The sequence below is a fragment of the Siniperca chuatsi genome, linkage group LG4 (assembly GCF_020085105.1).
Source record: "Siniperca chuatsi isolate FFG_IHB_CAS linkage group LG4, ASM2008510v1, whole genome shotgun sequence".
Taxonomy (NCBI): domain Eukaryota; kingdom Metazoa; phylum Chordata; class Actinopteri; order Centrarchiformes; family Sinipercidae; genus Siniperca; species Siniperca chuatsi.
In genome coordinates, this window is record NC_058045.1 from 19,721,787 (window position 1) to 19,741,306 (window position 19,520).

At 40.6% G+C, this 19,520-nt stretch overlaps 1 long non-coding RNA gene across 1 annotated transcript in view; it reads right to left on the minus strand.

The window, feature by feature from the left end:
- Nucleotides 1-1,427: 1,427 nt before the first annotated feature.
- LOC122875319 overlaps nt 1,428-19,520 on the minus strand; it is a 55,520-nt gene continuing 37,427 nt past the window's right edge. Inside the window, exon 5 of the long non-coding RNA XR_006377800.1 lies at nt 1,428-4,834. This is a non-coding gene — a long non-coding RNA (uncharacterized LOC122875319). The remainder of the gene's footprint in view (nt 4,835-19,520) is intronic.

Genomic DNA, 19,520 nt, shown 5'->3' on the forward strand with positions numbered 1-19,520 from the left:
GAAGATCCAAATATCAGACATGCTATGCTAGAACGGCTGCTTTTATAAAGCAATAATCAAGGCGCGACAACAGAGCTAATGTATCATCCACAATGCCTGACCTGTACTATGGTTTGGGAATGGGAGGAGCAAAGGAAAAAGAAGCAAATTCTCTGCTGAGCAAACCTCATGAACCTTGTTCATTCAGAACAAAAACCCTAGTTGTCTTTGTAATTTTTTACTGTGTTGCTGTGATCATACAGATGTATAAAAGGCAGAAAATTGAATATAGATCACCAAAATATGTTTTTTATTTATTAAGTGTGTCATCCCTGCTGATATTCAAATTAATAACAATATTTGTAGGGGTCAAAATGATTACATTCGTAGTGGAAGAACAAATCAAATCATCAGCTTCAAGAAACAGACACGAATTTATACAATTCATGTTATCATTGTTTTGTATTTGTAAATCTTTGAAACTTCTGAGCAAAGGAAAAACTGAGACAAGCCACTTCTATTTAACTTACATTGAGCTCTCCCTCTCTGAGAGGATCACAGAGGACCTCTAGGGGTAATCTCTACTGTGTTTGGGAAGGAAGAGAAACATTTACTCCTAATAGCTGGATCTGACAGAGAGAGCAGTCTTCGCTCTAGTTCTCTCCAAATCTTAGGATCCAGCTGGAATGCAAATCGTGTCTACATATAAATCAAAGATATTGGTATCTGTCTACAATATAAATCAAAGATATCTTTAAATGGCATATCATGAATCCAGATGCCAAAATAAAAGCAGCTGTTGTTTGGTTGAAACCTACAGAATATAGTTGTATTTCAAAGATGACAGCATGCAGACTTTTCTAAATGTTACTTTTTATGTAAGAAATCAGGGAATATTTCATTATGGGCTCATTCTTGTATGTTCCTGCACTTCTTTCCACAGTGCACTGATACAGAAGGCATCAGCAACATAACTGAGTCATAGCTTGATCCACAAGGCTTTATGGGAGTAGGTATTTGTACACAAGCTGTTAAACAGATGTGGTGAAGAGAACAGATCGCCTCATAGTGGAGTGTGACATCACTATCATCAGGGGCAAGGAGAGGGGATAATACACACAATTAACCATGCATGAGGAAAAACACATACACGGAATGAAAGATGAGGGGTCTCTCTCCTTTATTACCCTGACTGAGTATTGCACTTAATGACAGAGAGGAAGAGAATGTGTTTTATTGTGTGTTCAGTGTGTGTTTGTGTGTGTTTCATGTTCTTATATCCTGGTGGGATGCACACTAACCCATGGGGACTTGTATCACTGTGGGGACAAAAATTGAGGGCCCCATGGGTAGAGACTGCTTTTTGAGGGTTAAGATTTGGTTTTAGGGTACAGGTTACAATTGGGTTAAGGTTAGGGTTAGGGTTAGGGTTAAGGTTAGGCATTTAATTGTGATGGTTAAGGTTAGGGTAAGGGGCTAGGGAAAGCATTATGTCAATGACTGTCCTCCACAGGGACAGTGAAACAAACATGTGTTTGTGTGTGTGTGTGGCTCAACTTCCCATGGATCCACTGTAGAAATGACAATCTGTGTGTGTGCCGCATGACACCTGTTGACATTCAAAACATCAGTCAGAAATCCACTGGTGAATAACTCGACATTATGTTTAGGACCATTCAAGGTACGCGTGTTAAAGAGCCTGTGTGTGATTCCCACAAGTTCTTTCTTTTTTTTCAGAATTCCTTCTCAAGGAAGAACCATTGTGGAATCTTCATCACTGTTGTCCATTATATGACTGGAGACTGTACAATCCAAAACATACACTCCAGGCCACAAAAAAAGTGATGTAAATACAAAATTTAGAAATTACATTAACACGTGTTTTACCAAAGAACAGATACATTTTTCAAAATAATAACATGCCAGGACAAACAAATCACCATGCAACTCATATTCACTCAGCAGTATTAATTAATTAATAAAAGGGTGAAGCTACAGCTATTGTATGCTTTTCGTGTTTATTTAGCCACTGAGCCAGGGGTGACAGTGGCTTTGCCCTGCCGAGATAGGATCTGTCTAGGTTGATGCTGCTCGTGTGAATAATGCATTAGAGATGATGACCCCTCCCTGACCAAGAGATGGACAGACAACACTGACGTCGGCCTAGAGCCTCATGGCACCAGACGGCATGAAGAGAGGATATAGAGGGGATATTAAACCTGCAGTGCTTCTCAGGGATCAGCTACACCTCTCAATCTGCCTGTCTCTCAGTCTGGGGGGATGAATCTGTGTCAGGCTCTCCCTCTCTTGTCTTTTCATGGTGACGTGACAGGCATCTGTGAACACCAGGGAGCAGAGAGGAGAGGCCACTCACTGGGATGAAATGGGACTGCGGAACGATATTTTGTTGCCACGTCTGCATGTGCACGCATGCACACACACAAACACGTACATTTTCTATCAATGCTGACTATTTACAATAATTCAGTGGGCTTTTGCATTCACAAGCCTGAAATCTTTCAATGTGATGTTTAAGATTTCAGCCAATTATAAAATATATGAGGGATCAGAGCTTTATTATCAAATCATTTATTCCTACAGATTATTTTTCCTCCACCTCCATCTGTCTCTTTGACAGTTTCCCTTCTTTATGTCGTGCTTTCCACCCTTTCCCCCATGTCTTTTCCCTCTATCAGAGTAAGGTTATTGTGTGCTTTAGGGTCATGGGGTGTCAGTGTTGGAGATCTACAAGTAGAGGCTCACTGTACTGCTCATATTCAGGCTTCTGTCCAAATGATCATGAGAGCCACTACTTCTCAGAATTATCTGCAAGAAAACCCCCAGGGAGTTCTCTCATCTGCTAGCCTCTATATCAGCCTCTCATATACAGCACTGTAGGCCTACAGACACATTGCAAGGTCACTCAGCCAACCACAGCAAGCCGGCTTTCATCTCATTCAAACACAGGGACAACAATTCAAATATTTATTCATGAATTATCGAATGACAGAAGAAAATTCCCATCATAGAAGGATTATTAGTAAACCTATCTACGGCCTGGCACAATGAAGATTTCTTCTTCATTGTGGATGCACAATAATGACACAAAACAAAACATGGGGACATCTAGTTTACATTTTCCAATAAATCTTTTCATGATGGTAAGTCATTGTCAGAAATGAATGCTAAAAGAAACTTTAAGAAGCATCTTTTCAAACCCAGAGCACAGTTACAGGTCAGAAGTCAAGTATTGTTGCAGTTTGCAACCATTTGAATACCGCTCACATCACCCCCCTTCCAAGCATGTAGGAGAAACAGAAAACAGACTTATAAATATTATATTCCATTTCTGCCAATAGCTCCTCCTAAATGTTACACACTGGACCTTTAACATCCTGCCAGATTCACTGTAGGCTTATTGAATTTCATTTAGGAAAAAGAGTTGTGTCATATTTGTGTTTAAGAGATAGCAATGAGAGTCCCCAGTCTCTCCTATCCTCTAGCCTGTCAAGATATGAATACATAAATTTAACAGAACAGGTAAGATATAGCTGTGTCACTATGCTGTCGTCTCATAGTCAGAAAAATGTTCTCTCTCGCTTCTATATCATTTATTCTTTCATTTCCCTTGCCAGGTTTCTCTTGCTGAGAGAGGCTTTTCCTATTTCTTTGTTAATGAGAATATTCAAATTTTACACATCTTCTTCTTCTTCTAGGCTGCTAATTCAGCATAATTAAATCCTGCATGTGTGCAGATCTGAAATAGTGGCTCAGACTAAATTTACTCAAGGCAATTTGATATCAAGGACTTTACTTGCCTCGTTAGTCTGATGTAAATCTACATGATGTAAATGAATGATATGCATCATAGTAAGTAGCATCAAAGTGAATATTCCAGGTTTTTATAAGAATCTGTGAAGTTGGCCACCTCTGGAGTTCGGTTTCTCTGACCTGGTTCTTCAGACTTTACTACTTTACTTTACTAATCCAGGGGTCTATGTACTCTGTTGGTCTTAATCTTTCTCACTTTCTCTTTACTCTCTCTTCCCTAAAGCATAAATAATTAGCAGCTTTCCTGCAAGACCAACCACACGTTGAAGATCTATATAGATGTCAGCTGACATTCAGAGGGCTTCAGAACGAATGGAAGCTGAACACACATTTTTTTTCTCTTTTTCAGGTCTGAAAGGCTGTGAAATGGAGAGCAATGGACGACAAACACTACTGGAACATACACACACAAAGAAACTAGATCTCTTTCAGCTGACCTTGAAAGCGGTTATTATCCAAAGAAGTTGTATGTAGCTAATCGAGTTTCATGTAAAAAGCATAAATTGACTGTCCCTTAGAAAAAGATAAATTTCTAATTAATATCTTTCCATTTCAGTTGACATAACACTCTCATAAATACTGCTGCTGAAGCTATATGTTGTAAATATAACGACTACTAGCCTCATTACCTCATATAGGGAATAGTCATTTTAGACAAAGCTATTCATTGCACTGTGCAATCACAGTCTGCAAGAGCTCTGAAATCTCTTGAGAGGAAAAAAAGAAATAAACACACATTTACTCTTTCCCACATCAGGGAGAAGGGATGCGTATAAAAATGAAGTGCATAACTAAGTTTATCTTGATCTGTATTTCTATCAAGGATGAATCAGTTAAAGCAGAATTGAAAAGGAGAGACACAGAGAGAGTTCACACAGAGAGCTCTCTTTGTGGAGACTCTGTGCGTGGGGAAAAATGAAGCATGAGTGTGTGCTGGCATGGCAGAGCAGAGATGAAAGAGCGTCTGACTCCAGTCACTGAGATCTCCTCCTCCTGTGTTTGATCCTGTCTTCCGGTCGGCTGGCTGCCCGAGAACAGTGTAGAGAGCCAAGGCCATGGTCAGGGCATAAGCATGGAGGAGAGGACAGAATGGCTTTCATAAGCTACAAACACATCCCCAAAGGCGCACACACATACAGAAATGCAGATACAAGGGCAGTATTGGTACATGTATTGGCCCGCATCAGTCAGTACAGGACGTTTAGTTCAGGACATCCTATGAACCAAATTTTACAATCTTTTAATCCAATACAGGCCAATTACAGGCAAAATGTAAATTCAACGCTTTCACCCAGAGGTTTTAAAGGCTGTGTCTAAAATCACTTCTTATTTACTATATAGTATGTCTGCCATTTTATTTGAGTTTCCAAATATTGAGTGTCTAAATGTATGCTTTGTATAGTGCCCATGTAGGCTACATTACTTTCTGCCAAAAATCTCACGATGCAATGTATTGCATTTTATGGATGCAAAAACTACCATTGTGTGACACCTCTGTCATGACACAAAATGACGATGATTCATGATTTGCTGCTCCCTAGTGAGCAAACTATTTATCTAATATAGGGAGTGGTGAAAGAGTGAAGAGGGGGAGCAATTTCAGACACAGTGTGATAGTTGTTGTCCGTTAGCTAAAGCATGCTAGTCACTTTAGCTGCTTATGTAGCTAAATTCATCAGAAACCAGAGCTCACACTCATGTTCATCCCCTAATTTGGAAGTATTATATTTTTGGAATAATCTCTCACTGCTCACTATTGAGTAAACTATTTAGTGTCTATTACATAAGGAGTAGTGAATGAGTAAAAGAGGGAGTAATTTCAGACACAGCTAAAGTGGGATGGTCTTTCTCTCTTCTCTTTAGCTAAACTATGCAGTTTAGCCAAGCTCATGCAATTCCCCTATTTGGAATTATTATGATTTTCCAATAAAATATAGTGACATGCAAGGGGTAGTGTATGTGTGTCAACATTATCTAACTTCAGATTATATTATGTCTGGAAATGGCTTTAAACATGCTATCTCATTTGTGACGGCATCACACGTGTCTGAGGTAGGCTGCAAAACTTTATAATCCACCACATTGATGTTGAAAACTGTTCACAACACTGATGTCATGTCAGGGAATATTTTATTGTGTCCTGTGAAGACAAGTCACTGTTCAGTTTTCAAATGCAATTTTTCAATGCTGTGAGAACCGCAAACAAAATTCCATTTACCTCCATTGTATTAGGAAGGAGGCTCTCAGAGACAGTGAGCGCAAAACCTGAACAAATAAACGTAAAACTATATACTTGACTGGATACCATTAAGATTTAAGGAGAATTATAATTTTTTTTTATTTGGATGAACTGACCCTGAGTTCAATCAGGCACACTTGCATCATAAAATTACATTAAACCACATCAGGTTTTTCAGTGAAATACACAGTTAGTATCAGCTGTAAACCATTTCTAGATAAATATTATGGTCCTTCAAGTAGTAAATATGACATCTAATGACCATTTAGCTAGAGAACAAAAGATTGATTGAAAATGAGAATCCTGGTCGATAACACTATCAAGAAATAAAGTTCCATTTTTAACTTCCTACTTGCACAAATTGAATACCAAGATGAGGATGCAGGCACACGAACACACACACACACACACACACACACACACACACACACACACACGAAACTCTGTAACTTACTTCACCTCCATGGTCAGCAGGATGATGAGAGCAGGGGAGCACAGCAGAGAGGAGGTTATTACAGTGCAGCTGCAGTGGTAATGTACTTTATTTATGACAGGAGCTGGAACATTACTAGCTATCTGCACTCAGAAGCTTATCAGCGAAGGCGCCTGGACTAATGACACATGGACAACAACCACAAAACTGTCAGGCAATTAAAAGGGAAAGAGTGAGCGTATAATGAGGAACTGAATTTTCTATTCCAGGTGATTCTGGGTGCTTATCCATGCTTATAGCTTATTTTAGTGTTACAGCACATCAACAGAAATTCAGGATTTAACAATAAATGTTTGAATGGTCAAATATTTAAAATATTGAAAATTGAATGTGTCCTTGACCTATCTTGCCAGATAGTTTCACAGCATTAAATTTGAGTGTTGCTCATATTTTATGGTGGAAAAATTTAGTAATCTGTTTTGCCAAAGGCTGCCACTCAAACTGGATGAAGGAATTGATGTAGGTCCACCAAAATCAGAGATATATTACACTTTTTCATTCCTTAATTTACTGTAAAAAGTTGTTGGTTCAGTAAGTGAATAACAAGTTCATTTAAATTTAAATACATTTTCTATTTGCACTTACCGCTTTCATACTCCCCAAAGATACAGTTTCCTCATATTCTATTTTCAGCTGTTGGGTGGTACAAAAATGGGGATGATACTTACATGATCTAGCTATCATAGCTCAGCCCAGTACAGTATGCTACTCTTCAAGGATGCATTCCAGGATTGTATGTTGCATTTGTGTTTCTTTAGGACTGTGCTCTTGTTGCATGTCTCAGAAATGATCTATTTCTTCTCACAGTAACATAGAGTGAGGTAAAGGAAATCACAAGTGAGCAATGAATAATGCACACGTTTTAGTTTTATAATAGCCTTTTTAAGATCCTGCTCTTGGTTTTCAAATCACTCAGCGGATTACAGCCTACTATTTAAATGGTAGGCAGAATCAAATCAGAATTACTTTGTAGTGCCATTTTGGCTGAATGGTGCTTTATAAAAAGGTTGGTTTGATTTGATTCGATTTGATATTATACATATTAGAACCATGCTGGAAAAAGAGGACACGACAGAAAATGTTTTGAGCAGTTAAGGATCAGCCTCTCTGCTCACCTCTGTCTGAGCAGCGCAGGATACATGCACACCAGAAAACTAAAGCAGCTAAATCAATTAAAATCCCATTATAGTCAGCACCATTATTGAGGTCATTACCAAGGGGGAGAGACGCCTGATGATGATGGTGGATCAAACAAGATCTAATTAATTCATTTATTCATTAACGCACAGCTCTCATGCAAGCATGGTTAGTGCAATGTAAAAAAAAGAGACTGTCGTACATCAAGTGCAGCGTCTCTGCAGAAACATCAAAACTTGACATGAGACGGAAAATATGAATATGAAACGTGAACACAACATCAAAGGCAACTTATTGCCAGTATAGGGTATTGGCTGCTTTTCAAACAACACTAAAACACATTTTCTGGTGCCACAAAGGACAGCTGCTTTCAGTTGGGTTACGCTCACACATACACACACACACACACACACACACACACACACACTAGGTGTCAGTCTGGTTGCGGAGAAAGACGAGGGGTAAAAATAAGAGTGCAAATAAGACAGAGGAAAGGAGGCAAAAAGAGGGGGAGCTTCACAGTCTGTTTCTCTGCTTCATCTCCCACCAGTGGAGCTGTGATTAGGGAGCAGCAGACATTAATGTTTGGTATTGATTATTTCTCAAATGGCTCGGGGAACAGAGGCCAAGGAAATGACAGAAACATACTATGTTACTTCCTCAGCCTGGAGATATAGGGCTGGTGGAGGGGTTTGTATGTATGAGGAAGTGGGGTATTGGAGAGCAAAAGAGAGACAAAAAGATAAAGAAGGAAGAGACAGAAAGAGTTTGCATGTGTTTGCAGGTATGTGGTTTTGCCTTTTTGAAAACTGGAAGACATTTACACATCTCAGCCCTGTCTCCCCTCACCATCTCTTGCTATCTCCCCTTCCTCTCCACTTTGGCACACCAATCTCCACTTTGGCCCGCCAATCGATACATGTTGGATAAAATGAAAGTTGAGATCGTTAGATTGGTGGGAAAGATAGGATACCATGTTTAGTTCAGGAGTCCGTATAGGCCAGTCATGTCCTCGACAGGATGATGCTGTGATCTGAAACAATGCCATTCCTTGACATCAAGTAGGATTTGACTTAAAGTTAAGCCGAGATGTAGGGCTATGAGTGCAGCTGGGTGGATTGTGAATGCCAGGTCATGGGCTGAGGCAAACAGAAAGGGGGTGTTAGATGAAGAAGAACCGGCGAGCTGACTGGATGTGACAGGAGCAGTGTCCGCCTCCTCTGCAGCACAGAGTGTCCCAAATGAAAATCTATAGGGCATGACGCTGGCAGCAGACCTTCACGGGCTAGAAGAAGCCACCGGTCAGTCAAACAATGGTGGACCATAGTGCACATATGCACACACATAAGGACACATGCACATACTTGGAAGTCCTGCTTATTCACTAATTCTAATCTTGGTCTGAGGCATTAACTGGCATCATGCTGATTGTCAAATACACAGATGCACATTAATATAGACATAAACACGTAGCTCAGTAGAATCACACGTATACTGCACTGATGAAATGTTAATAACTAAGGAAAGATAATATTCACAATAAAAATAAATGATAATAATAATAGTCTCCTTTTTTCTATCTCCATCTGATCTGTCTTTGTCATCCCATGGGTTTTAATTTCTCTACAGAGATAGCTGATAAAAAAGTCTATGACTAACTCAAGGTAGCCCAGAGCTCTTAATACAAAGATTTCACTCAGCCTGCAGCAGCCACTAATAGGGCTGGGACGATTCATCGACATAATTGACGTCATCGATTACAGAAATACGTCAATTTGCATATCGTGTGTCGGCGCGTCGCAATGAAGTATGCCTGCACCCGGTCAAAGCATGGATTCCCCAGAGAACAAGCTGCAGCATTAAAACCTCGCCCACAGTCTCCCTTCGCTCTACCCCTCCTGTGCGGTCTACTGACAGTCGCACATGCTCTGCAGAGAAACACAGAGAGAGAGTCTCTTGTTTATGTAGGCCTACTTATGCCGTTGTTTTGTTAAAGCTTGTAAGTGCACCTGTTGGTGCCACATTGGTTTTGATCGATTCAATAGGCGATGTCATTAACAACAAGCCTCCTCCACACGCGGCTCACCTGCTGTTGTGAAAATGGAATTGCGGGAGAAAAAAATCCAAAACGGGAATTGTGTTTTTTGGACGACTTTATAAAACATAGTGCTGACGAAGAAAGTCAACAGTGCAGACACATACGGGGAGAGCGCAACAGAAAGAGGAAGGAGGGGCAAGCTGGTGTGTAAGTGTGCAGAGACCAGAGGTATATGTCTGTGTGTGTGTGTGTGGGGAACAGAGAACTGAAGGGAAAAGCAAGGTAAGCAGATTAAAGTAGTTTGTGAGTAAATCGATAAATTAGTCGTTAGTTTAGTCAACTAATCGAAGAAGTAATCGTTTATCGTGTATCGTGTTGATTACTCAATAACAACATAATCGTTAGGTGCAGCCCTAGCCACTAACAAAGCTTATGATTAAGTTCAGACGAGTTAGCTGGTGCTTTCCTTTTATGTCAGAGAACTAATCTCTAAGGGTCCAGAGTTAAATGCAGTATCTCTCTGTTTATAAGCTGCTGTCATTTTGATCCCCATAGTCACACTTTGTCAGTATCTTTTCCAAAGCTCGTGAAGCTCATTCTGTGTCAAAATCATCTCTGTTTAAAGGGGTATCCTTATCTAGCTTTCTTAATTCAAGACAATCCTATGCTACTCGGATCCTTGTTCAGCTCTCTAACATAGGTATTTTGTCCGTCTTCAAGGGTTACACTAAACCTCAGCACTGTTTGGATCTCAATTGTACATCTGCACCTGAAATTGGTGAGCATTGTTTGGGCGAGGTCCCCAATCTATTGCATGATTCCTAAAAATACCATCCAATCTGTCATCCTGTTAGCTACAACAGCTCTGCTAGTTTTTACATTTCATCTGCCATGTTGGAACCTTTAGCCAGCTTGTCAGGCATTCCCTCATGGCTACCAAGTTGTCTGTCATTGGACTATCATCTCCATATCCAGCTCCATCATCTTCTTCTCTGGGTACACCTTTGTCTGTTTCTGCTACTGTTTGCCCCACTTCTAGTTGCTGCCTGTCCGACTAACTGCTTCTCTTTTCCCAGCTGGAACTCCCCCTCTGTTGACGTCCTAGCTCTGTCCTGTCATTAAAATCTTACTTTCATGGCCTGCTGATTACTGGGGTTACTCAGGGGTTTGGGTCATCCTGAGTTTCTTGAGTTGGATTTGAAAGAGCCTGAGAAAATACTGTAGAATGGCGTCAATACAAGATATCTGATTTGTTCCTTTGAGTCTTTTCCTTTTTCTGCCTTGTGTTTTCCAACGAGCATCTTGAAAGGCAAAAAGCTTCATTTGCCCCCATCTTTCCTCTCAGGATGTATACAAATCCCGTAATCCCATTATGGCCCCAACCTTAACCCTATGGTAGAGGTTGTTGTGGACAGTGTTCATTCATTTTTCTTTTGTGGTAGTTTTCCATTCAGATTTCAAGTATGGATTATCTTGAATGGCATGTTGGTGCTCTTGACCTCAGTATCAGTCTCTAATGCATTCATCTTCTATCATCACAAAATGAATAAGCCATTTTATTGAATTAAATTGAATATTAAAAATGCAGTATATTGTGGCCACTAAAAGTCACTGGCCTCTTTTAAATGTACTACATATTTTCTGGCTATTTGAATCTGCCTGGAGATGTATTGATCTCATGTTTTATTCTGATCTGTACTTCTTTTCTTTCTGTGCTTGCTTTGTAGTTGCTGTTTGAATCCAATCACAGCCTTGCCCCTCCAGGTCCAAGCTTCAATATCTTAAGGTCAGACCTTGCGTTGGCCCTTCCTCTGCTTTTATTCTTCTCTTATCCTACAACTAGATCTTGGTTTACCCAGAATTTCAAACCTGAAAGTCTTAATCTCTCCTCTGAGGAATAGTCATTTAGGAACTGTTGTGCAAGGAGTTTCTTCCATCTGGCTTCAAGAAGTAAGACACTGGTCCTCTTCTTTTATTCCGCTAGTCACTCTGCAATATTGTGTGCCCAAAAATCTCTTCACCTGTAACAAGCTTTTCTGGTCCTGTGTGTTTACTTAATGACTTTCCAACTTGATATACATGATTTACTCAGCAATCACTTGTGGCTTGAGGGATAAAATAAGCGCATAGTACCCTGTATTAGGTCGCTGCCCTTCCTCTAATAGCTGCCCGATGACTGTTTGTTAGCTGGCTTGCATTTACCAGCACACTTTTAGATTACAGCGGGTCCTAATTTACCAGGTGTGTCAGGAAGGCTTTCATCTCCCAGTTCGTATTAACTACTAGGCTAAGGGGTTAATTTTAATTTATCCATCTGCCCTACTATAGTAATGAATGGGTGTTGCGCATGGAGTTTTTTTACTCAAAAAAGGTTCTAATTTGAGCTTCCAGCTTAGCCTCTCCTCTTTGAACTTTATATTGTTACCACTTTGTTACTATTGGATTTTAGGGCATTGTGTGATGTAATATTAAAACAGATTGTAGTCCTCCATTTGAATTAACTGGGTGTCACACCGGTGACAGTAAAACAATTTCAACATTTGTGTTCAATTTGCCTTTGTTGCCTGTTCACTGTCTGAAAATCACTGTAGACCTCTTGTGTCTTATTGCTTAATAATACAAATATATGCCGGCACAGAGTCACGACACACAATATTTAGCTACAGCCAAGTGGCAGGACAAAGCTAATATGTGTGTCACTGGAAGCCTCAATGACCAGACTATCTAGTGTACACTAGAGCCACACACAGTCCGAACTACTGGCCCCTCCATGTTGTACACACAGCAAGCAGGCATGAAGCAGTAAACAGAAACTCTGCTGGGAAACGAGATAACATTTGAGAAAGTCAAATATGTTTGTTTGGCAGGATTTGTAAGGTCCATTTAAGATGCTTTTTATAACCACACCATATCATTGCCACTGAAATCAGTCTCCCATGTTAAAACTTGAATCAGTGTTTCTTGTGTGGGTGAGAGCCAGAAAGATAGACATAGACATGAGTGTCTGTGTGTGTGTGTGTGCCCAGGCTCAGAGTCCGATGTCATCTTTAATTGGCGGTTTCATTAATCCACTGGACAGAGTGTAAAGTGAACAAAGATAACGCAATCCCTCTTACAGCTTCGCATTACAACTTGACACAAATACACACACTCACCCTAACATCAGCCCCAGAAAAACATGTTTATGCAAAGAAGAAATGCAATATCCCTAATGCAAACCAACATCAGTAAATAGTGATTAACTCTTATTGAATTGACCACAGTCCTGGTGTTGTGCGGTGCTCCTAGCTTGCCTTGTTTCCTTTATGAGCTATTTTTGCATGGCATGAATCACAGGTACAGTTCTCAACCAAAGCCCTCCTTCCCAGGAGCTAAAACACACACACACACACACACACACACACACACACACACACACACACACACACACACACACACAGCTATGTGCTGAATGTGGAAAATAGAAGAGCCTTTGGTTGATATGCTGTAAACAGAAACCAAGTAAGTACACTCTGTTCATGAACTACTTGCGTATGATTAATGACATGAGAAGAGGAAGCAGTGGAGCAGAAAGCAAAACATTTGGTCAGTGTGGATGAGGGAGCGACGACGGGACAAAGAAATGGATTGGAAGAGGAGGTGAAGGAGCTACATGAGCAAAAGAGAAGTAGGAGGTCCAAGAGAGAAGAGAAGATGGAAGCATGAGAGGAGGATGAAAAAATAAGGGATGAGGAACAGAGGTCACAGGAGTCAGAGGGATAGAGTAGACTTGAGGGAAGGAGGAGTAAGAGAGGGATGTCCTGGAGGGATATCTATGTGCCTGAAAGAAGAGTGTATGAGCTGGATGTTGAAAATGGACTCTGTGTGGCACTACTATTAGTTTGTGGACATCTGAGTCTCCTACTTTGTCACACACCCATACACACACAAACACACACGCAGTCTCCATGGTCAGGTCGAGACCAACCGTGGCTAAGGTTGCTATGGCGACATCCCACCAGAATGGTAATTACAATTAACATCCCATCTAAATGACCACCTCTCCCCCTGCGTCTCTTGGGTAATTACAGACATCAGCTCGGCTCACGCAGCACCTCTTTTTATTTTACAGCTAAATAATCCTGGCAAAAAAAAAAGAATTCTTTTCTTCGAGGCTAAAAGGCTGTTTGCTGTTTCATTACATTAATGTACCAGTGTTATCTTCACCATTAAAATCAATATGCGCATTGGTTTTCCAAAACCACTTCCATATTCATGCAAGCAGCGGAAGACTGCTGAAAGGATATTGCACTATGTTTATATGCTGCATTTTATTAACATGAGCTCCTGTTGCATAAATATTTACTGAAAGAGGCAGTGCATTGTATCTGCGAAATGAAAGAGCAGTTGGAAGGCTGAGTTACAAAGGTGTGTGGTGTCACCACCACTTATCGCTCCATCGCAGAAGGGCACAGAAAAAGAAGTGAAGAGGGAAGACTATGACTGCTATCAAAGCACAGAAAGCAATAGACCCTCACTGTTATGTTCCAGGCTGAAAAGGAGCCTCGTCAAATGGCACTCTGTCACGGTGTCACAACCCATGCAGCGGTCAAGGAGACAGAGGGAGCGAGAGTGATACAGTGGCAATGAGGAGAGAAGATGAACTGCAGCAGAGTGGCAAAAGAAATCCTTGCTTTTTGGTCTACCTGTGCTGGAATTTAAAAAGCATTAACTAAATGACAAATTAAGAAGCAGCAAAGTATATTTTTTGGCACATTTACAATCTGAAAAACCTACTGCGCAGCTCTGGTCCACTGACTTTTTTTTGTGGATTTACATCAAGAATTTAGTATGCTCTGGTTTTTCCTCCATGATGGAACAAGGGAATGCGATTGTCATACACACAAGTCCCACTGGGAATATGTTTGCAAAATGGCTCCACTTGTTCGAAAAGTCTTGCAACAGCATAGCAGATCCAGACCCAGAGTGACAGAGACTTCTGAGTTGACGACCAGAATCAAAGAAGCAATATATCAAGCAGGATACAATCGAACCGTGAACAGTGAGAAGACACAGCTGCTGTAGATGTAAATGGACATGAAAGATGAGCATATGATGATCATGTGGATGTGGACATGCATATAAGAATCAAATTATTAAAATAAATGCTGGATGGATGAATATTTATGGGTGCCACAGCCGAAGCAGATGAAAGAAATGAATACAGAGGATTCAGAGTAATTGTTGTGATGGTACAGGAGATGAGAAACAGAGAAAGGAGGTCAAAATAAAAGTGAGAGTAACGACGTCAGAAGAAGAAAGAGGAGAAAGGTGGGGAAAAGGTGCAGATTAGATGGAAAGAAAAAGGAGCATTGTTGGCTAAGGAGGGCAGTCTCTCTCATCACTTTTAACCTGGAGGCTGCTACGGGACTCTCTTCCAAATTGTGTCCACATTCCATGAGGGAATTAGATGCCTGAGGGATAGAAAAACGGCCATCCTGTCTACACCTCCACCCAGCCATCACACCTCTGCTGCCCCCTCTGTCACCCCCATCCTCCATCGGCGATTCTCCGGGTCATTATTTCATCCCACGGGTCCAGCACCCCGGATGGTCAAATCATCTCGACAATAGATGGAGGAGTCGGAGAGCCTGTCCTGTTGTGTTCTTCCTGTCCAGTCCAGTGAGTTTGATCATTGCTAAATCCTCAATCTCTCCATCCCTGGTTCTCAGAGAAAGGAATACAACAGGAGAGCAGAAGTCTAGAGGAATACAAACGAAACTGCTGCCTGACAGGCTTCAGCAGCTGCTGGTGTTTCCTGTAGGGAGTTGGCTTCAGTGTGAATCCACAAAATATTGCAGCGACGAGTGTGTTTACATGCACACTAGTATCCTGGTTATGATCGATTTTTTTGAGTATCCCAGTTCCATATTTCTGCGTCAGTCCCAGTGGAACGCCGGCATCCTGTCCACTGTTTAAGTGAAGCTTGCGCATGAACCCATTGGTCTATCTCACTGTCAATCAACACATCAATAGCCTTGGTCGTTATAATCTAAATGAGCTATCATGCTTGCTTGTAACCCCTCCTTGTGTGTTATTATGGCAATCCAATCGGCATGTGTGCATCAAAGTTTGGTTGTGTCCCATTCTACTTAATGAAGGATAAGGCTGTAAAGAGTTCAATGAATAGTTGACTATGTTATTTATTGGTTATGATGCTTTTGTAAATAATTCATATTCTAGGAGTTGACCATTGACCCCTATGAAGTTTGCAAGTGTCTACACACTTGCAAACTGTATGACACTCACAACCATAGCAGATTCTTTAATAACCGCTCTTAGAAACACAGAATAAATACACAGGAGAGGCTATCAGCAGCACAATATCAAATTAAGCAGTTTGTCAGATACATTCTCTGGCCGTGTAACTCAACTTGAATTTGACAGCTGCAGAAGTAAAGCATGAAAAAGGCACATTTTATTTCTACAATACAGTGAATTCACTCACTTGACTTAACTAAATCAATGTTATTTGGCTCAGAGTGCCTGTGTACACAACAGCCAGTGGGGAATTTAATATTTTTAGGAATTCCACAGACTCTTTATGGGTCTGTTAATGCTGCTGTCTGATTCAGACACAGAATAAAAGCTGCAAAACTATAGTGTGGCAATACTGGCTGAAAAACATCAAATGTTCAATACATGACACACAATTCAACATAAAGCTTTACTGAAGCGGCCGGCTTAAATCTGTGCATGTTCACTTCAAACACATTGAAAGAGAGGCCCAAATATTCTGCACTATTCACTAAAATTCACCCCTGCCAACTCCTGGAGCGTTTCATTAAAAGAAAGTGATATAGCGAATTAAAGCAGATGCCTCCCTCAATACCAGCTGAAAGCGCAGTTCAGACAGATTTATTTCAGGTAAATGGTCAAAGCAGATCTGCGTCATGCTTTTCTGTGTGTATGTATGTGTGTGCTTGTGTGCGCTGAAAACAAAGTGCAGGAGCCACACAGTGTTTACAAAGGGCATTGATTTTTCCTCCAGCAGGCTTCATCCCCCTTTGACATTTCACAGACACTGTACAGCCCAGAGCCAATATACAGCATGATGAAAGCCAGGATGGCCTTGTGACCTCTGAACCCTGTCTGATGCATGTTTCAGCCTATCATTAGCTGTGACTGCAGCATCCTGAGATACTGCTATATGCTGATTTATCCTGATCTCGCCTCTGCTCTGCCTAGATCTCCTCTAGCTAACAATGTCATCTCAGCTGTATTCGTTACTGCAGCGCTTATATGGAATTTACTCTGTCTCTCAGATTCCATGTTATTCTCCAGTCTTTTCAGATTTCCTCTATTCATTCTGTTTCTATTCAAACTCTCCTTTTCATCCGTCTTGCTCTCCTCCACCGTGCACTGCCCCGCTTTGCTCCTTCACGCTCCGTTCCCTGCCCTCTTCCCTGCGTACACCGCTCCCCTGTATTAGGTTCAGCTGTGGGATCTAAGGACGAGGACACCAAAGCCCCAAAGACTGTTCTGAAATCTGAACTTGTACAGAAAACACACACCATCCTATCACAATACAGCGTCTCACACACACACACACACACACACACACACACACACACACACACACACACACACACACACACACACACACACACACACACACACACAAGGCCGACCCCTCCTGGCTTTGATAGAAAAAGTTGGAGAGAGTTTTATCTAGGATTGTATGAGAAAATAAGGCAGTGATATTTATTTGCTTTAGTGCTTTTGAATAAAATTCCTTTCTGAGAAACATACACTTTTGCAGCTTTTGAATCAGATGGCTCCACGTAGTTTCTTCATGGATCATTTAATGGATAATCACTAAATATCTACCCAGCAAGAGTGCAACACTGAGTGGTTTTGTGGTGATACCATTTAATTTCCCCTATGACTTTGGTGATCCCCTGACTTTTTATCTAGCGCCATTAGGTTAACATTTTTGTTTTTAGTGAAATTTCTCGACAACTGTTGGATGGCTTACCATAAAATCTGGTCCTGACAGAGTTTGGTACTTTCGTGTTCCAGTCACCAGGTTAAAATTTTAAACTGTTCAGCAATAAGGTTTATCACTAAAAACCTGTAAAACTAATGACATTCCTATCAGCCTCAGCTGTAATTTGTGTTTCGATCTAATTAGCAAATATTACCATGGCAATGCCTAAACTAAGATGCTGACCATAGTAAATATTTAGCATTTAGTTTAAAGCATCACCTTAACACAAGCTTTACAGAGCTGCTAGCTTGGCTGTAGACTCTCATTCTTGTCATGGCTACTGTTTATATCAAAAGCATTGTATTCATGTTATTGTATTTGTGTTTGTCTGTGTGCATGTGTGTGTTTAATCTGATAGGAAAACCACTGAGCTCTACCAGTATCTGTCTGAGCATGCCATGGTTTAACACTGTTGATCTCTGGACCGAATAGTAGTATCTGAAGTGGAGTCTGAGGACATTAGAAACCTTCACTGCTTTGACCTATGGTGCCTGAAAATAAATCTTTTTATACTGAAACTGCTGAGAGCACATATTTTGTGCTGATATTCTTTAACTTTCTGTAACTCCAAGAAATTTCAAGCCTTCACTGTTTTTGGTCGGAATGACAAGTTTCTGAAACAGCATTTTGACCTTCACTGGATATGTAGACTTTTCAGTGAAAGACATGTATCTGTAAGGCAAGCCACTCTTTATGGCAGGACATAAATAAATAAATAAATGTTTTTACCTTCATAACACAATGGGGGAATGACTAACCGGTATCTTATATAATAAAGCCAAATCCCAGTCCCTGATGTGTTAATCTGACCTGCAGTAACACAGAAACACATGACACTTACACTTACAATCAGGGATTCCTGAGGGAGAGGAGCTGAAAAAGTTTAATTATTTCTGTCAAAATAACACACACACACACACACACACACACAAAATGAGCCCCTGAAAATTCTGTAAGTACCTTGAAAGCGTATCTCATTGTAAGAAAGAGGCAATGTGCAACTCCTAATAAATATAATTTAGCAATAAAGTGCAAAATAAAGTTAAATATCTGCGATATTGCACAGTTTGTTCCAGCTTAAATGAATATTAGAACATTTTACCTTGAGTGTTGAATGTTTTAAGTATAAAAATGGAGGTTAAAAGGTAACACAAGATTGTCTTTACTCCCAGGAGCCTTATAAATGAGAATCAATTTCACATGGAAAATTGAGTTGAGAGTACGAAAAAAAAAAATGTGTAGGTAATTTAAACCCTTTTATTGCTGAAGTGATAATTGGATATAAAATCTTCTGGGCAAATTGGGGTAACAATTAATTGAGCATGATGGCATTAAAAAGCTTAATTTTCATAGCTGAGGTGTGACGACACCCAGTGACTACTCCAGAGATTTTAGAAAATGTTTCTGAGGAGATGCTCAGAAAATGGTTACATTGAAGAAGCTAAGCTGATCTTCAGCTGTGCACGGTTTGTATTCACACTTACAAGAAGAGCAGCGAGGCTGTCAGTACTGATTTAGACAACCATGCTCATCCACGGGCCCCCTGCAGACGCTGCCCTCTAACTGCTGGTGGGCCGCACACACTCAAACCCACACAAATTATGAATCCAAAGCTCCATTTCTACAAAGAACTGACAGTTCTCAGGGCATCATGTTCATGTTACAGTTACAGGTTATTCTTTCCAGCGCTGTGGACACAGAAAACATGAAGGATGTGCACAAAGTTGGCTTGAGTTTATTGTGTAAATGTGAGTCAGCACCTTTTGAACAGGTT